The following is a 20,690-nucleotide window of genomic DNA, read 5'->3' on the forward strand; positions in this document are numbered from 1 at the left end:
TTACGGTGAGTGTGGACTGATACTAGTGACAAGGTCGAAAGGAGAACGACGAAGTGGGAAAAGAGTCGAGTGTGACAGCTTGTTCTTAATGACGTTGCTGAGTTGTCGACTAGGGTGCACACCATGGTTTTAAATTGCGGCAGCAGGTAGCGTAATGTAACGGTAACAGGTGTAACGGGAAGCAGGAGTAGCGGATGTTACATAACGGGAAGCGGGTGTAACGGCCGTGAATTTTTTTTAAGCACACACAACCTTGTGCATATTAGCATACTTGCATGTTTTAAGCTTTTGGCCATTCTTAGAAAGGGTTTTAGTGTATTTTGGACCCTTTAGTTTGAGTAACTAAGTTATTTGGTAAGGGCAACAAGTTTACATTTGTTTTAAACCATCATTGATAGAAAATTACGTGTGTGGGCATATTTATACTTTTCATTATTCTTATCTGTGATAAATTCTTGTGTGTGCTAAATGAATTAATAAAATAAAATACATTATACACTCCATTAATTTATTAGACACATAAGACATACGAATAATATAAATATAAAATAGTTAGAAAAGAAAGAAGGTTGAAGTTGAAAAATAAAGAACATAAATATCACATTACTAATATTATTAAAAAAAAAATTCTTAACAAGTTAGTATTTTGAAATTGTTAATTAATGCATCTATTGTGAGTATTTAAAGAAAAAGTAAATTTTGTATCATTGTCATCCTCATTATAATCTTTTCCACCTCTTGCCACTTGGTATATTGAGAATGATATATGAAAGAGAGAGAAAAAGTGAGAAGAAAAAGTAAAAAATAAAATATTTTTTTGGTGTAACAGTCCTATAGTGGTTACGTAACGGCCGTAGCGGCCTTTACGTAACGGTCGCGGTCCGTAACGGCCGCTACGGCCGTGATTTTTCTTCCCACCGATTTCGCGGTGTGTAACGGTATCGGTAACCCAAAAAACCTTTAGGTAACGGCGTTACGTAACGGTCGCGGCCTTTATTTAAAACCATGGTGCACACAGTTCAGTGCTGGTCGCGGACATGGTCGACCCTCTTGAAAAGTACTGAAATTCAGCCCAATGCAAGGGTTGGACCTAGTCGCCCAAGTATATGATGGTCGCTGTGTTAGCCGCATCCCTAACTTATCCTAAAACCCGCTCTAAGGACTCTGACTTCTAATTAATCTATTTTAAATACTCTAAGAACCTAAAAGGAAAAGGAAAACTATCGGGTTGCCTCTCGGAAGCGCTAAGTTTACCATCTTCAGCTAGACGCATTGAAGCTCAATTTGGACTCATCCTGGTTCCCAAGTAGCATTGGCTTCTCTCTTTTCTTCCTCACACCCGAAGTTGCATGCCCCCAACTTATGTTCAAAATTGGGTACCCACTCATGTTTTATTATAAATAGCTCAAAAGGGTCCACAAATTCAGTAGTAGTAGGGCTGTCAAGTTGAAGCGTACTTTCTCAAGGGTGTTGCCATAGCATTAAAGGAGTTGCTTCCCTAACATTTTTGTCAATCACGTCTTCGTCCACAGCTTGGGCGGCGTTCAGAGGATGTTGGCAAGCATTAAATATGTTTAGCCTTTGTTGCTTGTGGCCCCATGAGATGTCCATAATCCCCGTCCTACATTGAATGCAGGCGTTAGCTGTGGCTAGGAAATGGAAATCTCACACCTTGACTACCACGTCTTCTACCAAACCCCGGGGTTGCTTAAGAGATCGATCAGCAAGGCATAAAGAAACCGAGGTGGGTCGCAACACTCCTGGGTTAAGTTTTTGATAGGCCGAGTATGAAAAGATGTTCACACTTGCTCCTAAATCTAGAAGGGCCCCATCAATGGTGTAATCGCCGATTATACACGAAATAATAGGTGAGCTGGGATCTTTTAGTTTAGGAATAAGGTGCTTTAGTATTATGGAACTCATATGCTTGGCCTGCTTAACCAAACCATCCATGTGCACCCTTGATTCTATCCCTTGCGTTGACAAGTCCCTAAGGAATTTTATGAATGCAGGTGATTGCTTAATGTCATCGAGGAGAGGCGTATCCATTCTCACTTATTTAAACATGTCCCAGATGGACTTAGTGGAAGCCTCTTTCCTAAATATAGAGGGTGCAAGTGGGGTTGCCGGATGTATCATTAGGTAGCTGTGAAAAGCCCTATGGGGGGCGAAGGGAGGTGTGGTTCTTCTGGTGGTGGGTGTGAGACTCATTGATCTGTGTACCCGACTAAGGGAAAAGAGAGTGCATGAATCAGCGTTAGGTACTTCCAGTTTTTTGTCTTAGGTCTCCCCGTGCTCAACTACTCCTTGTCTTGTTTAGCTTTCAGCCTGCCATTTTGAAATATGGTTACTGCTTGGGTTTGCTCAGAATATGATGAGGGGTTAGCGTCCAGTTCACATTCTACCCCATATTGTCCTTTAGGATTTACTATAGGCTGACTTGGCAACTTGCCTTCTTTTCTCCGACTCAAGGTGGCAGCTAGTTGTCTCAAAGTGGCTTCTAGCTTCGCAATGGATTGGGAGTGAGAGCGAAGGAGTTATCGATCCGCTTGGCGATCAGCTTCAATATTCTTAAGGGACCTCAGCACCGTCTCATGAAATGTGTCGTACTTGGGTTGTGAGGGAGACGGCTGCGAGGTGGTTGAAAAATCTGAGGGCTGAATCACAATGACTTTGAAGATTTTGGTATGGTCGTGGAGGCAAAGCATTTGGGGTTTGTGGAGGTCTTTGGGCTTGAAAACCCGGAGCTTACGGCCTCCACGAGAAGTTAGGATGTTGTTTCCACCCAGGGTTGTATGTATTTGAATACGGGTCATTAGAGGGCTTATCATACTAGTTGTGGGTGGCCTTTACTTCCTTTTGCCCAAGCTCAGTGGGGAATGCGCGTGAAGGCAATTATAACATGTATGGGAAGGGTCAGAGCAGATTACACATATCTCTGGACACGCCGTTGTTTGCGGTCCTAGGGGCAAGCATTGATCCATCTTTTTGGATATGACATGCGGAGTAGGAGCTAAGTCCTGGCTCGTGGCTAACTCGTAAACTCCCTTAGGTTTAGAAGTTAATGGATTAGGTAGTCTACGGGTGGCAGCCATGTGCTGCTGAGAGTTTTCAGCCAGATTTTCAAAGAGAATCCAGACCTCGCTCTTGTGCTTAGTGAGGAAAGTACCTTCGCACGACGCATCAACCATGGACCTATCTCTCTCAGCCAACCCTTCGTAGAAAGTTTGGACTAATTGTCACTTGGAGACCTAGTGATCTGGGCATTTACGGAGTAGGTCCTTTAAGCGCTCCCAAGTCTCGAAAAAGAGTTCCCCATCCATCTGTGAGAAACTTGTGATGGCTCTCCGAAGCTGGTTAGTCTTCCCAATTGGAAAGTACTTTTTAAGAAATTCATGTTGCATGGTGGCCTTATTGGTCACCGAGTTCGGTTCTAAGGACGTCAGTCAATAGTTGGTTTTATCCTTCAGAGAGAATGGGAAGAGCCTAAGACAAAGAGCATCATCACTGAAATTAGGGATGCGGATGGTGGAACAAATTTCCAAGAACTCATTTAGATGCTGATAAGGATTCTCTGTCAAGTTCCCATGAAAGTTGGGTAGCATTGCGATGAATGAAGTCTTTATCTCAAATTTTGCTGCCTGAACATTCGGGAACCGGATGCAAGACGGCGATGTGTATGCATTAGGTACAAAGTAGCCCCTAAGAGGCCGAAGGTGTTGCTCTCCCACCACAGGTAGGTGGGGAGCATGGGGTTCCGGGATTTGTTCAGTGGGAACCGGGGGGTTATCTTCGGCCATTGCTTTCAGTTCAGACGACTCAGCCTTCTTCAGATCAGAGATAGGTTTCCTAAGGGACCTACGAGATTTTTCAATCTCAAGATTTATGGGAATTATCTCGTGTTCCAAAGAACGCATACCAAACATAGACACGTGTAAGCACATAGATTCAGACTTCAAAAACAGAAAACAAAATAAAGAAAATAGAAATTAACAAAGAAAGTGAAAACAAAAGGAGAGCAAATTAAAAGAACAAGGTAATAATACTCTAAATCAGAAGTTGGCTTATAACCGTAGCCAAGTCTCCAGCAACGGAGCCAAAATTTGGTAGGCTCTCCAAGGCTTGGGTCCTTAACTAACAAAAATAATATTTATAAAACCTATATGTCCCAAGTTTAGTAGAAAGTGGGTAAGTTCGGTATTGATCCACGGAGACTTAAAACGCAGTTATCAAACCACTTCCAGATTAGTTTATCATAGCCTTGTTACGAAAAAGAAGTAAAAGATGGTATTTTTCAATAGGTGAAATCTAACCAACTACTGGAAAACAATTAAATAAAAGCAAGTAAATCTATATTAACTCTACTCTTACAAAGCAGTGTTTAGACATGAGTATAGTTTAGGACGTTGTTCTGCATACTCCAAGTTCAGTGAGTTTACCGTACTAAACTAATCGGAACCCAGCTAAACAATCCAAGGAGCCGTTCGAGGGTATAGAGTAGCAAGGGTGCACTAGTCGTCCGGAGCACGGTCAGAAATCGGAGTATACTTTAGCACAACGATCACAAGAACCTCTATGGGAGACTGTAGTCTAATATGTGTACCTGACTGAAGCAATAGAGGTGCTAATCTTGTCACAAAGCATCATCACAATCTAAACTGTGATGCCCCGATTTTTCATTCCATTTTTTTTCCAATAAAACATATTAGTCATATATCGGCCACGTCAACACCTCTAATACCATTTATACATAACTTGACCCAAAGTGGGTACCGGGTACACAATCATTCGCATATACACAAACCTAACAATGGAAGTCATTATATATATATATATACATACATACCACAGTGAATACATATGCCAGAGTACTAGTCCATCCATGAATACATGTCTAATACATTCCCAAAAGGAAACACAAAATACTCTAGGGGAATCCTCCATCCCTAGCTTAGAACACTCACCCTGTCTACTCAGGGTATCAACTCCCCTCTATCTCGGAGTTCTATTACCTGGTCTATCTCGGTTTCTTGAAATATTTAAATGATTTGGTGAGACACATCTCAGTAAGATGGAATAAATTATCTATAGTGTGTGACAATATGACTTTCATTATATCATAACATATATACATTTCAGTGATAATATCTTCTGAGAATATATACCATACCACATTCATAATCATATAGATATAAAACACAAGTTTTCATAAGCTTTTAATTTCATTTCCAAATTAATTCACACGTAACCCATATTTACCAGCGAAGTTCCTGAGAATAGGAGAGATTATACACTCATACATGTAGCTCCTCTCTGCTCTGATATCGTTTGTATCCTTGCATGAATAACTCGGGTTCGACTACAACTGATACTCATCAGGTCGCTAACCTTACTCAGTAAGCCCTCAGGCGGAATGTTTTAATTCGCTTTAATAATTTATGATATTAACTCGCACTATATCATTTCTCATTTCCATTTTCATTTCCATTTCACATCTATCTCATGAGTGCCCTCGGTAACCAATACATCCGCGTCTGTAACTCATGGCTGCCCTGACGATATTTTCCATGCCATGCTTCACTCCATGGTCGAGGTCACTCTTCATATTCCACACCATGCTTCCCCCTATGGTCGAGGTTGTGGGGTCCAAAGGCTGAACCTAACCGCAGTTGGCTTACCCGGTTAGATCAAAATAATCATATCATATACTCATCTGTAGTACGAATGGTCTGCCATATACCCTGATCCGGACTCAAAGGGCAAAACAACCCTTCATACTGGCTCATTCGAATTGTCATGCCACACGCTCCACGAGTCCGTGTGGTTGCACTTAATCACCGCTAGCAACGGTATCGTGCTCATTTCAACAATACATATATCCATCCATCAGGGTTTCATTTTCACATTTCAATAATTCACAATTGCAATATTCACGATGCAATTTTTCACATTTCCAGTATTCTCATTTCACATTCGTATTACAATACTCGCATTGCAATATTCACATTTCAATATCCATATTGCAGTATTTACATTGCAATATTCACATATCAGTATTCACATTTCATCATTCTCATTGCAGCATTAACATTGCAATGTTCACATTTTCAGTAATCACATTTCATTTCATCATTTCAATGATGTTTCATTAATTCAACACTCATTTCCTCTCACTAACATATACATATCTCATTTCACGTTATTCGACATTTCTCAAAAAAAACATTTTCATATTTCATAATTCATTATTTCTCAAAAGCTACTTTTCAGTGCATATCACTTTTTATCATCTTTCACATTTCAAATCTCATATTTCAATACACATTTCATAATCTCATTATTCCCAATGTAAATCATTTAACTCAATTTCAAATACATTTCAGTATGAATTATGCCACACAATTTTCATCTGATATTCATATCATAATAAATTTCAGGTAAAATATTATATTTCCTTTTTCTCATATTTCTCAACCAATAATTTTCAGAAAAGACTGCTATAATTTATTCCCCTTACCTGGCTTACTGAGAGGTCCACTAGCACCCTCAAACATACGCTCCTCAGCGTTCGTAGCTCAAAACCCTAAAAATCACATTTTTGCCAAGTTATTTGACACAACCTCCACAATATTGACATTTAATATGCCCTAAATTCCATATACTCCAAATTAACTTTAAAATTCTAAAATATCTCACTTACCCTGGTTTTGGGATGGTGCCCTAGAATCACAAATTGAAAATCTGCTCCGCCTAAATTGTAGAGAATCTTCCTAGGAACCTCGTGGTGGTTCCTGATCATCAATCCGGGCTTTAACGGAGCTGGAAACAAAGAGAGAGAGAGGGAATCGTGGGTTTAGAGAGAGAGAGAGTGAGAGGAGAGAGAAAACGACACTGAAAATGAGGGTTTCCTCTATTTATAGGCCGGCGTTCGTTGACGAGTTCAAGTAATTTGTTGACGAACCCATGAAGGCACTTCGTCGGCGAGGAAGCTAGTTCGTCGACGAACCTGAAATTTCCTGAAATTCCCCAAACTCTCGGTATCTTCTCGTTGACAAGACACGTGTACTCGACGAAGTGCCTTCATGGGTTCGTCGACAAATTGAGAGCTATAGGGACATTCGCCGATGAAGACTTTGGGTTCGTCAACGAATCCCTACCGTTCTTCTTCCCTTTTATTTTTCTTTCATTTCTTTTCTTTTCCTCTCTCTTTCTTTTAATACTTTATTAATTTAATTTTTCGAGTCTCTATATAAACCATAAATAAAAGTAGTAAAGGAAAGTTGTAAATGAAAGCATGTAAAAAGATCATCCCTTTGCATTCACCACGTCTATCACTAATTCTAGGAAGTACAAAAGAAGATCCTAATATACACGGCTGTTATATGAACGCCCCCAGTTGTCACAGGCCGTCGGACACTCCATACACAAACCGAAACTACTCTACTCCTATTCTAACTTGGCTCTCAATGACTTCCTAGGTCTGTCACTAAACTAAGAAAGGCCAAAGAGGAACCCAAAGATTGTGTTCGTAGCGAATACTTATAGGCTCTAGGGTTTACAAGGGTTGTTTTACAAGTTAGGAAAGGTTGCAGCAACTCTCGCGCAGCAGATCGTCGCTGTTGACCAAGTCGCTCCTCTGGCATTCTTGTGTGCGCCCTAGTTGGATCTCACGGGAAGTCAGGCATTCAAATCTTCAATGTCTTTGACTTTGTCGCGCCTCAGGGTCTTGATGGTCGAGTTGATGGTTGAGACTTGCAGTATCTCGATCTTCAAGAAATCTCAGTATCTTGATATAATCGCCCCAGAAGGTCTCTTGGTTGAACACTTTGTCAAGATTCTTGGTATTTCTGAATTTCAGTTCTGTCTTAGTATCTCGACGTGGTCGCTCCAAGGTGTCACTTGGTCGCGCACTTAGTCGAACCTTGCAACATTCTGATCTCAGTCTGAACCTTGGAGTTTGTAGTGGAAGACTAAGTCGCCCCTATGGTTTGTTGGTCGCACCACATGGTCGAGCGTCATCTTCTTGTCTATTTATGATCTGAAGCTTCTGGAGCTTGGCTGAACGTCTGAATTTGAGTTTTGAATCCTCCAAATCCTCCTTGTCTTCTTGTAATGCCCAACTCCATGACTTTAACCTGTTTTTTCCTGAAAAGACAAACAAATCTTGCATAACTTTGAACAATGATAACTCTGGGTAAATACATAATAAAATGAGGATAAACAAAGGTAAATGAGGGTCTAAAATCATGTATTTTAGGGACTCATCAGGAAGGTTAAAGTTCCCCCTAAAATTAAAGCGTTGGTTGCTTGTGCTTAACAAAATTAATACCAATAACTTGCTGTAGATTAGGAGACCTTTGAAGGTTCTCTCTCTCCAGATGTTTGCGTGCTCCATTATAGGAATTATGAAACTGCCTCTCATCTCTTTTTGCATTGTTATTTTGCATGAAGGACTTGGAATAAATTGTCCAATTTTATGGAAGAGTTGGGTCTGCCCCTTTTCAGTGGAAGACTAGTTAATCACTTCTTTTGCAGGCTTTGGAAGAAGGATAAGGCAGCTCTACGGAAGTGTAGCGAGTTTTATGCAGTCATTGGTTGGAACATAATGCCCAGATTTTTTCTGGAAAGAAGTTGAATTTGTATTTGGTGTGAGAAAAGAATCAGTTCTTGACTTTTTTGGGTGTATTGAGTTTGGAATTTTCAGAGAAGCTAGCTTCCAGGATTTGTATAGGGATTGGAAGAATTGGTTGGATTGATTTCTGTTTTTTGTTGTTTCAGTTTTTTTTTTCTGGTTTGTCCCAAATTTTGTGGACGACGTCTCATTCCCACCCCACCCCCGTGTAAATTCTCTTCCTATTAATGAATTTCTTTTGGTATAAAAAATATATATTTTTAGGCTGTCACCTCATCTGTATGTACATAGCCCGATCCTGACAATGTTAAAGTCATATTAGAATTGCTACACCCACTGCTTGTGTGAAGTTCATAGGGCCATGGATTGGCTCCTGTCTATGAGTGATTCATCAAAAGTTTCTGCACAATCAATTGCATGAACAGAGGCCATGGTTTAAAGTATTGAATGAATGAAACTTCCATGCTTGTCAGAAATAAAGGCATTCTTATCTAAGAGGTAAACTAGTATGTGTAGCCTACTCAAAACAAAGCAATGCATGCACTTAGCCAAGCAACCTATATTTTTGGTTCAATGGCTGTTCAAGTGGTTGCTTCAACCAAGTCAAGAAAAATTAGGCTTCTTGTAAAGATTTTAGTGTTATATACGTTGATCTAATACCTTCGCAGCTATCTGATTATCCTTATTTTTCCTGTCCATGATGGATATCTTTTCAAGTGGATTCGCTTGTGCTTTCCCAATACTTCTCTCAAAGAACAAGTAATATGGGAATTGCAAGCCAGAGGGGCAGATTAGCACTTTGCCTAAAAGCTGAGGTTGTTAGGTTATGGGCAAACAATGTATATCAAGCCTTAACACTCCCCCCTAGATGCTACCAAATTGAACATGGAGAGAAAGAAAACGACAAACAACACCCATTATCAGTTAATAAACTAAGTATTAACCAACAAAGGATAAACATGAACAACAAGATAACCATAGCTCTGATACCAAGTGTGAGATTCAAAAAATTAATTATTCAAGAAAGAATGTTTAATTGAAATAATTAAGAGCAACACAATTGTTGTTTGCTTCCTTAACATGAACAAACAATTTCCACCCAAAATCATATGGAGGCACACATATAAGACTCCTTAATACCTAGGGTTTCCTGCACATACAAATCTAAATATGAAAACCCACACAATAAATAAAAAGAAACTTGATTCATTTCTTACATAGCCTCCTTTAAACCAAGTTCTTCAAAATTGATCATGCCCATCAATTCTTTGAGTTCAATAAAAACTATTCATTTCAAGTGGCTTCATGAAAATATGTGCAACTTGATCTTCGAACAAACAAATTTAACTGTAATTTCTTTGTCACACACCAAGTCCTAAATATAGTTACACTTGATGTCAATATTCTCGCTTCTACCATTGAAAACTGGATTCTTGGTCAAAATAATAGCAGACCTATTATCATAAAAAATCTTCATAGGATTATCCCCGTGATGTTGTAATACACAAGTATCCCAACCAACCAAACAGCTTGAGTAACACTATTAGTGGCTGCAATATTCTCCACATCTAGAAAGGGAAACCACCTGCTATATTTTAGAAGATCAAGAAAAAATTCCAAAACCAAGATGAAAAGCATAGCCGGAAGTACTATTCCAAATTTCAACACCTCTAGTTCAATCACTATCTGTGTAACCAATGAACTCCACTTTGTTACAACATGAATAAAAAACTTCCATTAGATTGTGCACCTTTAATGCATCTCAAGAAACGCTTATCTGCTTGCATATGTGACTAACGTGAAAACTCCATAAATCAGCTAATGATAGAAACTCCATTAGGTTTGTACTTGGGTCTCATACACTCATTTAACACCAATGGGCTTCTTATCAGGAAGAGTAGTGAGCTCTCAAATATTATTTTTCTCAATTGATGAATTTCTTCATCCATAACTTGAATCCATCAGTCATTACCAGCAGCTTCTTCATTAGATAATGGATCAGAATCTGCAAATAAAGCAAAATTTACAACATCTTCATTAGTTAAATCATCATTATTATCAATAACATAATCCCGCACTCTGGATGACAAATGGCATTGACGTTGTGGACAAATAGATGACTCCACGGGAATAGACAAAATTGTAGAAGATGATGTGTTACCAACTGCATGTTCTCTAGCCTCGTTAAAATTTCCATAAAACATTTCTACACGCTTTGATGGCAATTTTGACTCTTTGGTAGACCAATTCCAAGTACCTTGCTCTTCAAAGGTGACAACCCAACTAACTAGTACCTTCCAAGCAAGTGGATTGAACAGCTTGTATCCTTTTGTTCCATGACTATAGCTAATGGAAAAAAATATTTTTTTGCCTAATCATCCAACTTCTACTAAATTACACAATACACATAGGCATAAGCAACAAATTCAAACATCCTAAGATGTCCAATATTTGGCTTCCGAATATTTGAGGCTTCTTGTGGTGTCATCCCATAATTGTTTTTCATAGGACACCTATTTAAAGCATAAATACCACATGCAATGTTTCCGCCCAAAAATCTTCAAGAATATTTTTTGAGTGCATCATTGAAGAGGATATAGTGCATATAGTTAAAGCAGGTTAGATAAAATGGAGGAGTGCATCAAATGTGCCATGCAATCATGCAATACCATTAAAATTAAGAGGAAAGTACTAGAGGGCCAATATAAGACCAGCAATGCTCTAAGGATAAGAAAATTGGGCAGTTAAGAAACAACACATTCAAAAACCAAAAGTGGTGGAAATGTGCATGCTAAGGTGGATGAGTGGTATAATGTTGAAGGATAAATTAAGTAATAACATATCCTCAATAAGTTAGGAATAGCGCCGATAGAAGATAAGATAAAGGAGGGGCCACTTAAATGGTTCAGACATTTGAAACGTAGACCAAGTAGAGAACCAGTGAAGAAGAGCAAGCTAGGTATTGTAAATGGTTCTAAAAGCGGAAGGTATAGACCTAAAATAACTTGAAATGAGGTAGTGAAGAAGGATTTAATAGCTCTTAAGTTAATCGAAGATAATGCCCTAAATTGGCAGAAAAGGATTCATATAGTTGATCCCATATAGTGAGACTTAAGGCTTGCAATTTTTGTTGTTGTTTATCATAGATTTAACCATATCCATTACTATCCTATTCTTCATCTTTGCTGCTCCATTTTTTTATGGAGTGTATATAGCTGTCAATCAGTGTTTAGTACCATGTGTATATAGCTGTCAATCAGTGTTTAGTACCATTTTTCATAAAAAAAATCACCACAAATAGTATGCTCTGTTCCCCTATCTGTTCTCAAAATTGAGTTTCCCACTTTGTTTATCCACACAAATTTTAATTATCTTAAATGCATCACAAGTTTCAAATTTATTTCTCAAAAAATAAACATGTCTTCTAACGGTAATCATTAATAAAAATAACAAAATACTTGCAACCACCATTGGAAGGAACCTCTGCAAAACATAAAACTAAATGAATCAACTCCAAGAATTTCTTGGCTCTCCAAAACTTGTATTTAGGGAAAGAACCTCTATGCTTCTTTCCTAAAACACAAGACGCAAAAACAACAAATCCAATTTTTTTTTTCCCAAGCAAGAAATTTCAAGATACCAAAATTCAAGTGTCCAAGTTATCGTCAGGAATAAATGCACTAAAGCAAGGTAAATTTCCACAATAAAATTAAACGGAAACAAACTATTGTGAATCATATTTACCTTTACTATTAGTCATCCCTGGCCATCTCTAATAGCAAAAATTCTCTAATAGATGCACATGTCATAGCCCCGTTCTAACAGTTGTCCCAAATTCAACAAATTATGATGAATTCCATGAACATAAAATACATCGAAAATAAATTTTTGGGATCCATTCTTCAAGCTTATAGATATTTTTCCTTGCTCAAAATTGGCACTGTTGCATTATTCCCAAGTTTTACTTATGATCTCAAAAAACATATCTTTCTACCACACGTGATTGTTGCAGCTTGTATCAAGAATCCAACAGTTCTGACAGTTTTCAATTTTTCTTCATTACATTATGCAACCTTTGCATGATATTTCTTGCGACTATTTTCATTGTACCAGCACTCAAATTTGTAGCTACGATATTTACTACAACTTTGACACTGAACTTGAGATTTTTCCTGCCTTTCGGTATTCTTGCCACAAAGTTCTCTTCGCGGACCTGATTGGTAACCTTTTTCTTCCTCTATTCTTGAATCATTGATTGGAATGATTCCAATTCTCATTTTTTATATATAACCGACTTGTAGGGCTTTCTCTACTCCAACTTGTGATTTTTCATTTAACCACTTCTTATGGGCCTATAATGATGCCAACAATTCTTCCAGTGTCATAGCAGTCAAATCCTTAGACTACTCAATCTAGATCACAATATATTCATACCAGATTTGTAGGAGTATGAAGGATTTTATTTATACTCTAAAAATCCTTCATTTCCTCACTATTAGCTCCCATATGATTGATAGTAGCTAATGTTCGCAAAAAATAGTCAGCATTGTTTCTGATTTCTCCATGTGCAGAAGTTTGTACTACCATTGTAGAGTCTGCAATCACCCCATCTTTGTTCTTTCAACCCCCTTGTATTACTTAAATAGTGCGTCTCATGCCTCATTTGCAATTTTTATGTGAGCAACCTTCTCAAAAATTGATGGATCAAATCCGTAAAAAATATAGTATCACGCCTTTATATTTTTTTTCTTGGCCATAATCAATTTTGTTTTTCGATTGGGCACTAGATTCACCTCTCTATAACCTTGACCTGCAGCATCCCAAATATCCTAGAATTTAAAGAATACTCGCATCTGTATTCTCCTGTGCTCAAATTTTGTTTTTCCATCAAATCTCAAAATGGTAGATTGAATCAACCTTTAGATCATGTTATATTACCACTTTACCTAAAAGCTTAAGCTACTAGGTTATGGACCAATAATGTATGTTAAGCCTTCACATATTGATTATTACAGAAAAAAAACATTTTTCTATTGGCTTAGCTTGAAGTGGGAAGTTCCTAAAAATGTCAACACCATATAAGCCAACTAGCTAAAGGGAAAAAACAACAGTGGTTTCTACATGCATTTTTACCTATACCCCATAAGCCATGGCAAGTCCTTAGCATGGACTTTTATCCAAGGATTTCCACGAACTCCAAAGGGGTTTGAACTCCATATTGTTGATTCTTGATAGGTTCTCAAAGAGAGTCTCATTTCAAATATATAGGCTATTGTTCATAACACAAAAGAATTTTCTTTTAAGAAGTCATGTGTTTCCATAAGTTGCCAAAAACTGGGAAGTTTATAAGCTATTTTGGGCGAACTCTTAGGAAGTTTCTAAATACAATGCTCAATTTTACTACTTCCTTCAATGCGCAAAAATATGGACAAACTAAGGCTGTATACTAAAGTTTGGGAGATCTCTTGAGGTGTCTAGTGGATGATCATGTTAGATAAAGTACTTCTTGTGGCATAATTCACATATAGTAGAAGTCATTTTTTACCACAGCCACTTAGAGATTGTTTCTAGGCTTGCAATTAAGAAGGCCATTGAACTTGGTTCCCTAACTTCCCAACATCAAACCTCCTAGAAAAATAGAAGCATTTGCAAAGCACATAAGAGAGAGACATGCTGATCTTTGAAGACACGCCACTGAATTTAAAGGTGATATGGAAATGATATGCATACAACCCAAGTTGTTTCCTACAGGTGCCTACAAGCATCTATACTCAAAGAATGACCAAACAAAATCATGAAGAAGATAAGTTCTAATGTGCATGCCCTTAAACTAACTGAAGATTTGGACATCTATAAAATGTTTAATATGGAAGATCTTGCCACTTACCAAGGTCATCGAGATATGTCCTTCGACGATGAATATGGTCTAATTTGTATGGTCTCATGTTGCAACTGTTGCATGGATAAAAAAGGAGGAATCCCTCAATCATGTTCTGAGTACGGGTTCCATCGCAAGAATGGTTTGGAAGCGAGCAGCGTCTGGCTTGGGAATTCTAAGCTTTGATGATGAACCTTGGAGGGTGAAAATTAGTAGATGGTTCAGATGTGCCAAAAATTTAACCCAAAAAGGTTTGATCATCGGTTTGTTACCTACTATAATTTCTTGGAGACTTTGGCTCAGACGTTGTAAAGCCCACATCGAAGATAAGTATGAGTTAGGGAATGAAGTTTGGTTATTGGTAAGGTTTTGGCTTACTAAAATTGCTGAAGGTGTGAAGGGTTCTTTGCCTTCTATTGATAAGAATTTATTGGATGAGTTCCAAGTGAAAATGATAACTCCGAAGGTTAGACCTCCTCGAAAAGTAGTTTGGGAAAAGCCTCCTGTGGGTTGGTTGAAGCTAAATATCGATGGCTCTTGTAGCGGAAATCCACGTTCTTGTGGTGGTGGTGGTATCATCCACGACTATTCATGTAAGATTAAGGCCGCTTTCTATGAATAATTTGAGTCTGGTACTAATAATGGAGCGGAGTTGCAGGCTCTTATTAGTGTTGTTCGACTGTGTAAAGAGTTGGGATATCATAATATTTGTATTGAAAGCAACTCAAAATTGGTGGTGGGATGGATCGCACGAGGAGGTATTTTGTAGGTGATGTGCTGCCGAGTAAAATGAGAGGTCTAATTCGTATGGATAAGATGAGTATTCCAAACTTTTGTTTTTAATTGACATCATTTGGTTCTCCTATGTTTTCCTCAAGTTTTTTGTTTTGCAGGTATTTGTCATCAATTTGTAGGTATTTTGGTTTTGTTTGTGTTTGTTTTGTTTTGATTAATATGGTCTTGTTTAGTTTTGTTTTAGATTGGTTTTTGGGTCATGTTTTGTTAGGTTTGTTTTGATCTTGTCGCTTGGAATGGTTTTGCTAGTTTATTTGTAAATCCCTTGTGGCTTGTTTGTAACCATGGTTTTCCTTCACCGTAAGTGAGGGCTATCAATAAATTTGGGTATTTTCGTTTTAAAAAAAAAAAAACCTTGAGGGAAGAAATTGAAGATGTGCTTGATACACAAAAAATAGTTGCAACACATGGTGGTAGACACCTAGAGTTCCTTGTAAAGTGAAAAGAATATCATTGATTGGGTTACAAGCAATGAATTCCGAAGTCCTAATCAACAGGTAAGATTGATGTCATTCCTTTCATTGACTATGCTAAATTTCTTCCAAGCCATAGAAAGATGATGGGAGAAAATTCCAGCCAACCAAAATTTACAAAAGAAAGGGCAAAGGTTTCAAAAGCCCAAGTTCTTATTCGACATTGCCAAGATGAGTTGGGATCAATTTGGTAGGTCTTTTAGCGCATTGTTAGGCTTTAATTAATGTTTGCTCCAATTTTTTTAGGATTTATGTTGAAGAATTGGGTAAAATGGAAGACCTAATCACAACAATAGGTCTTTCCTTCCACTTATAATATACGTCAAATACAAACCAACGACCATAATACCTTTGCTAACTCATGTTTACCAACATAACACTATAAAATACTAATAATGCTAACCGACCAAAATAACCATTAACACATCGCTAAAGCTAGAGCATGGATATCATATGCGCCTAGCTTGTTACAAATAAATAACACAAGCAACCCCAAGGCTTTGTGAATAAATCAATAGCTTCGCGTGAGTGGTTGTAAATTTGTAATGAGATTTTGGACAAGTTTCTCCCAAACAAAGTAGCAATCAACTTCAATGCGTTTCATCCGCTCATGGAAGACTAGGTTGGAGGCAATATGAAAAGCAACTTGGTTATTAGTTATCACACATGAACTCCATAGATTGAAAATGTGGAAAACTTTGGTCTTCCAACATACTCTTTAACCCAACAAATTCACATGTAGTGTGAGCCATGGCCCTATACTTTGACTCAACACTTAACCTAGCCACTGCTGTATGTTTCGGACTCTTCCAAGAAAACAAACTGTGGATCTTTTGTCTCAAGGCGATTCGTTGCATCTATATATCCCTAAATACAAGTGACCCTAATTCTAATATAAGAGATCTCTCCCCAATGCACCTTTGAGATAAATGCAAATTATTGCATCCCTATGACTTGTTATTGAAGAATTATGAAACATACTAACCAAACTTGTTACAAAATATATATCTAGTAGAGTAACAACGAGATAAATCAACTTTCCGACAAGTATATGCTACCGTCCTAGGTCAATGATCCATGGGCGTATCAATAGGTTTGGATCCCAATAACCCATCTTATCTAAAAGATCAAGAACGTGATTCCTCCGTGACAAGATGGTTCCCATATAAGTTCAGGATACCTTTATACACACAAAGTATTTCAATGGTCCCAAATATTTGGTCTTAAACTTAATCTGTAGCAAATATTTTAGGCCTTATATGCCTTAATCATCATAACCAGTAATCAAAATATCATCCACATACACAATAAGAAGAATCCTATTGAATGGATTATGACGATAAAATGGAGTGTGATCTATTGCGTACCATTGGAGGCCAAGCCCAAGTACTAAAGCACCAAGTCTACCAAACCATACTTTGGGAGACTACTTTAAACCATATAATGATTTCTTGAACCGACACACTAAGCCTGACTCTTGTTAAGCACCAAACCTAGGTGTTTGCTCCATATAGACCTCCTCCTAAAGATCACCATGTAGGAAAGCATTTTTCACAATTAACTGATGTAGAGGCTAGTGAGGTGGTGGCTAAGTAGGTGAATTAAAGAACAAAGGGAACTTTGGCAATAAGAAAGAATGTGCCTGAATAATACAAACCGTGCACTTGAGTTTATCCCTTAGCAACAAGGAGGGCTTTCAAACAAGCCACGGAATTTTCTGGGTTTATATTCATAGTATACACCTAGCAACAATCAACCATAGACTTATCAAGAGGAACAGGAACCAACCCTCAAATACAATTATCCTATAGCACATGCATCTCTTCAACCACTGTAATCCTCCACCAAGAATGGGATAGGGCTTCAAAAATAGATTTTAGAAGAACAACAAAAGACAAAGTATTAACGAAATCGTAATACAAAGGTGACAAGAAATCATAACAAAAAAAAAAATAGAGATTGGACGTTGAGTGCAAGCTTACCTTTCCGAACAGCACTAAGAGGATCAACATCTTGCGAAATAGGATTATCTGACGAGGGAACTAGATGCGTAGAAGTAAAAGTAGGAGGAGGCTCCCTTCTCTTGATTCACTATGTCTACACTTGCAAATTGGGATAACCAAGCAACGAGAAGGAAGAATGGGCAAATATAATAGGTTAGGATCTATAAGGCTAGAGCGAGGAAGGGACTAGTTGAGGTCAAGAAAACTCAAATACTCCGAATATTATGGTGTAGACTCAAAAAATGTGACATTGGAAGAGACAAATAATCAATGTAAAGGAGGGCTACAACATTGATATCCCTTTAGGGCATAGGAATAGCCCATATTCATTTGGAGAAGATGGGTTAAATTCTTCTTTCTCATTTATTTTCAAGTGGGGAACGTGGCGAATGTTTTCTTTTGGCATGATATGTGGTGTGGCAAGTCCTTGCTCAGCAAAAAAATACCCTAATATTTTCAGGTTGGCTTGTGATGTTATTAGCCAGAAACTTGTGCTCACTGATCATGGATGTTCTGAAATATATCCCCCAGTTAGGAATGCCTTTGATTGGGAAATTTTTAATTTTAATAAAATTCTACAGTAGCCTTTATAAAATCCACGCCAGAACACAACCAATGAGCCCAAGTTGACCTTGGATAAAAAATAAGAAATTTATAGTCAGGTCATACAATAAACACCTTGACTCTCTTACAGAAAACAACTGCAAATTCCTTTCGCAACTCATTTGATAACCTACAGCCCCCACAAAATTGCTTTCTGTACATAGGAGGCAACTTTCAGAATTCTTACCATTGAGAACCTCCAGAAAAAGGGTCTACCAGTCGTTAATAGGTGCCACTTGTGTCTGGATCAGGCCGAATCAGTTGAGCACATTCTCTTGCACTGCTGAATCAGGCTGAATCAAATATGCCTCAATGTTGAAGACATGGCATGTCACAATTTGAGTTTGAACTCTTGACCTTTAATCTTGACTTGGAAGTGAGGAAGAGTCTGACACGGATCTTCAATCCCTCAAGACTTAAATGTTATCACCTCAAATAGGGGCCTTCCTTCAAGTTGATGGCCCTTTTGCTGCTGGTCTAGCTTGCCCGTTCCGATTTGTTTATGTACTCAGTTACCATCATGCTTGCCGAATGTTGGAGAGTTGCTCAAAGAGCTCATCTTGATAATTGTATGGAAGAAGCTTTAAATGCAGCATCATGCTTGCCCAAGGTTGGTGAGTTGCTCAAGAGCTCATCTTGATAATAATAAGAAAGAAAATTTAAATGTAGCTTCCTTTCGTCTCAGTTGACTATAGGAGGCTGACAATTCGAGTAGCATATGCCACACTTGCCTATTAGATTTTTGTTTGTCCCACAAGTTTCATGGTAGCAAATTGAGTTTGATATCATTCATGTTGTACCAAATAAAATAATTCTTCAAAGTAGAAAGCCAATCTGAAAAAAGCTCAAGGATTGATTCTCCTATTAAAATCCAGGACCTCAACTCGCACTATTTTTTTGTACTTTGTGGATGGAAAAGGATGCAGAATCTTTAAAGGTCAAATCATGTTTTCCTATTTGTTATGGGATAGATCAGTTTTTCTTGCTTCGTTTGGGCTTTGGCTTATGGGATGTTTTCTAGGGTTCCTTTTGCGAAGATATTAGTGCAAACTCTTTTGTAATTTTTGTTGTCTTTATTCACTATCTTTTTTACCTTTCCCTCACTTGCTTTTTCTATTTAGAGAGAGTGTGTGTGTGAGAGAGAGAGAGAGAGAGATGTGAAAAGAAGGGGTGATGATTTTAGACTGAATTTGAAGACAACTCATGATTGGTTTAATTGTTCTTTTTAAAATGGGTATTGAATGGTAAGATTTCAATAGAAGATTGGAAGAAATGGATTAGATGTTCTTTTGCCCCCATGCGGTCACTATTAATGGAAGCCTAAAACTTGGGTTATAGCCTTGAGGCCAAAATGGCTTTGGAAAATCACCTATTTTCCTATTGATGCAGAGAAGCTTAATATTTTATTTTTAAAAAAGTTGAGCGATCAAGCAATTATATTAGTGTTCCTATAGCTTTATTTGCTACATCTTGTGATATGAATGCTCGCTTTAATCTACTTTCTTGTATTATAATCTACTGATGATGTCTCATTGATAGCTTGAGCTTGTCTCCTTTAGTTTTGAGGTTTTTCCATGATATACTTGAGGTTGGGATGCAAGGAAACTACATGACTTTTTTAAGGTTCTAAGTAAGTAATGTGGATCATGATCTTACAATGAGAGTGTCACCTAATATAGAAAATAATTGAAGTTGTTTATTTTGTCAATATTGGTATCTGACTGTTTCAGGTTCCATAATCGAAGTAGCTATATTGATGTAAAGTTATGATACATGATCTATGGATTATAAATTTATGGTGTTCTTATTTTGAAAAACCCAAATAAGAAGTGTGATTAGGGTCTTGCAGTGGAATAGTCACCTTCGAATCTGACTATTTCAAGTTATACCGTTCTTGTATTTTTGTTAAGACTATAAAGACTTATGTAATCTAGATATTTTGTTGTAGAGCTGTGATACATTAAGAAGCCTTAAGTCCCACTAGGTGGGGTCAGCTACATGTATCCTTTTTCGCCAATTCATTTGATCAAGAGCGTTTTCCTATTAAGGGCTATTAAACCCTTCCTCACTACATCATTCTAAGTTGTTTTTGACCTACCTCTACCCCTTATCTTGTTAGAAACAATAACTAACTCACTCCTCCTCATAGGTGTTCTACTAGGCGTGCATTTCAAATGCTCAAACCATCTAAGTCACCCATTTCTTATCTTGTTTTCAACGGTTCTATGCTTAAATTATTGCATATATGCTTGTTTCTTACTTTATCTTTTAATATTAAACCACTCATTCACCTTAACATTCTCATT

General features: G+C 37.7%; 1 protein-coding gene and 1 non-coding gene across 2 annotated transcripts in view; both read left to right on the forward strand.

Annotated features, from left to right (window-relative positions):
- The window catches only part of LOC131157066 (methyl-CpG-binding domain-containing protein 11-like), a 64,338-nt gene that overhangs the window by 29,705 nt on the left and 13,943 nt on the right, over positions 1 to 20,690 (forward strand). The window lies entirely within an intron of this gene.
- Positions 3,250 to 3,355, forward strand: LOC131158975 (small nucleolar RNA R71). The gene has a single exon (XR_009137591.1). It is a non-coding gene; the product is annotated as a small nucleolar RNA R71 (small nucleolar RNA).

Source organism: Malania oleifera, chromosome 6, assembly GCF_029873635.1.
Source record: "Malania oleifera isolate guangnan ecotype guangnan chromosome 6, ASM2987363v1, whole genome shotgun sequence".
Classification (NCBI taxonomy): domain Eukaryota; kingdom Viridiplantae; phylum Streptophyta; class Magnoliopsida; order Santalales; family Ximeniaceae; genus Malania; species Malania oleifera.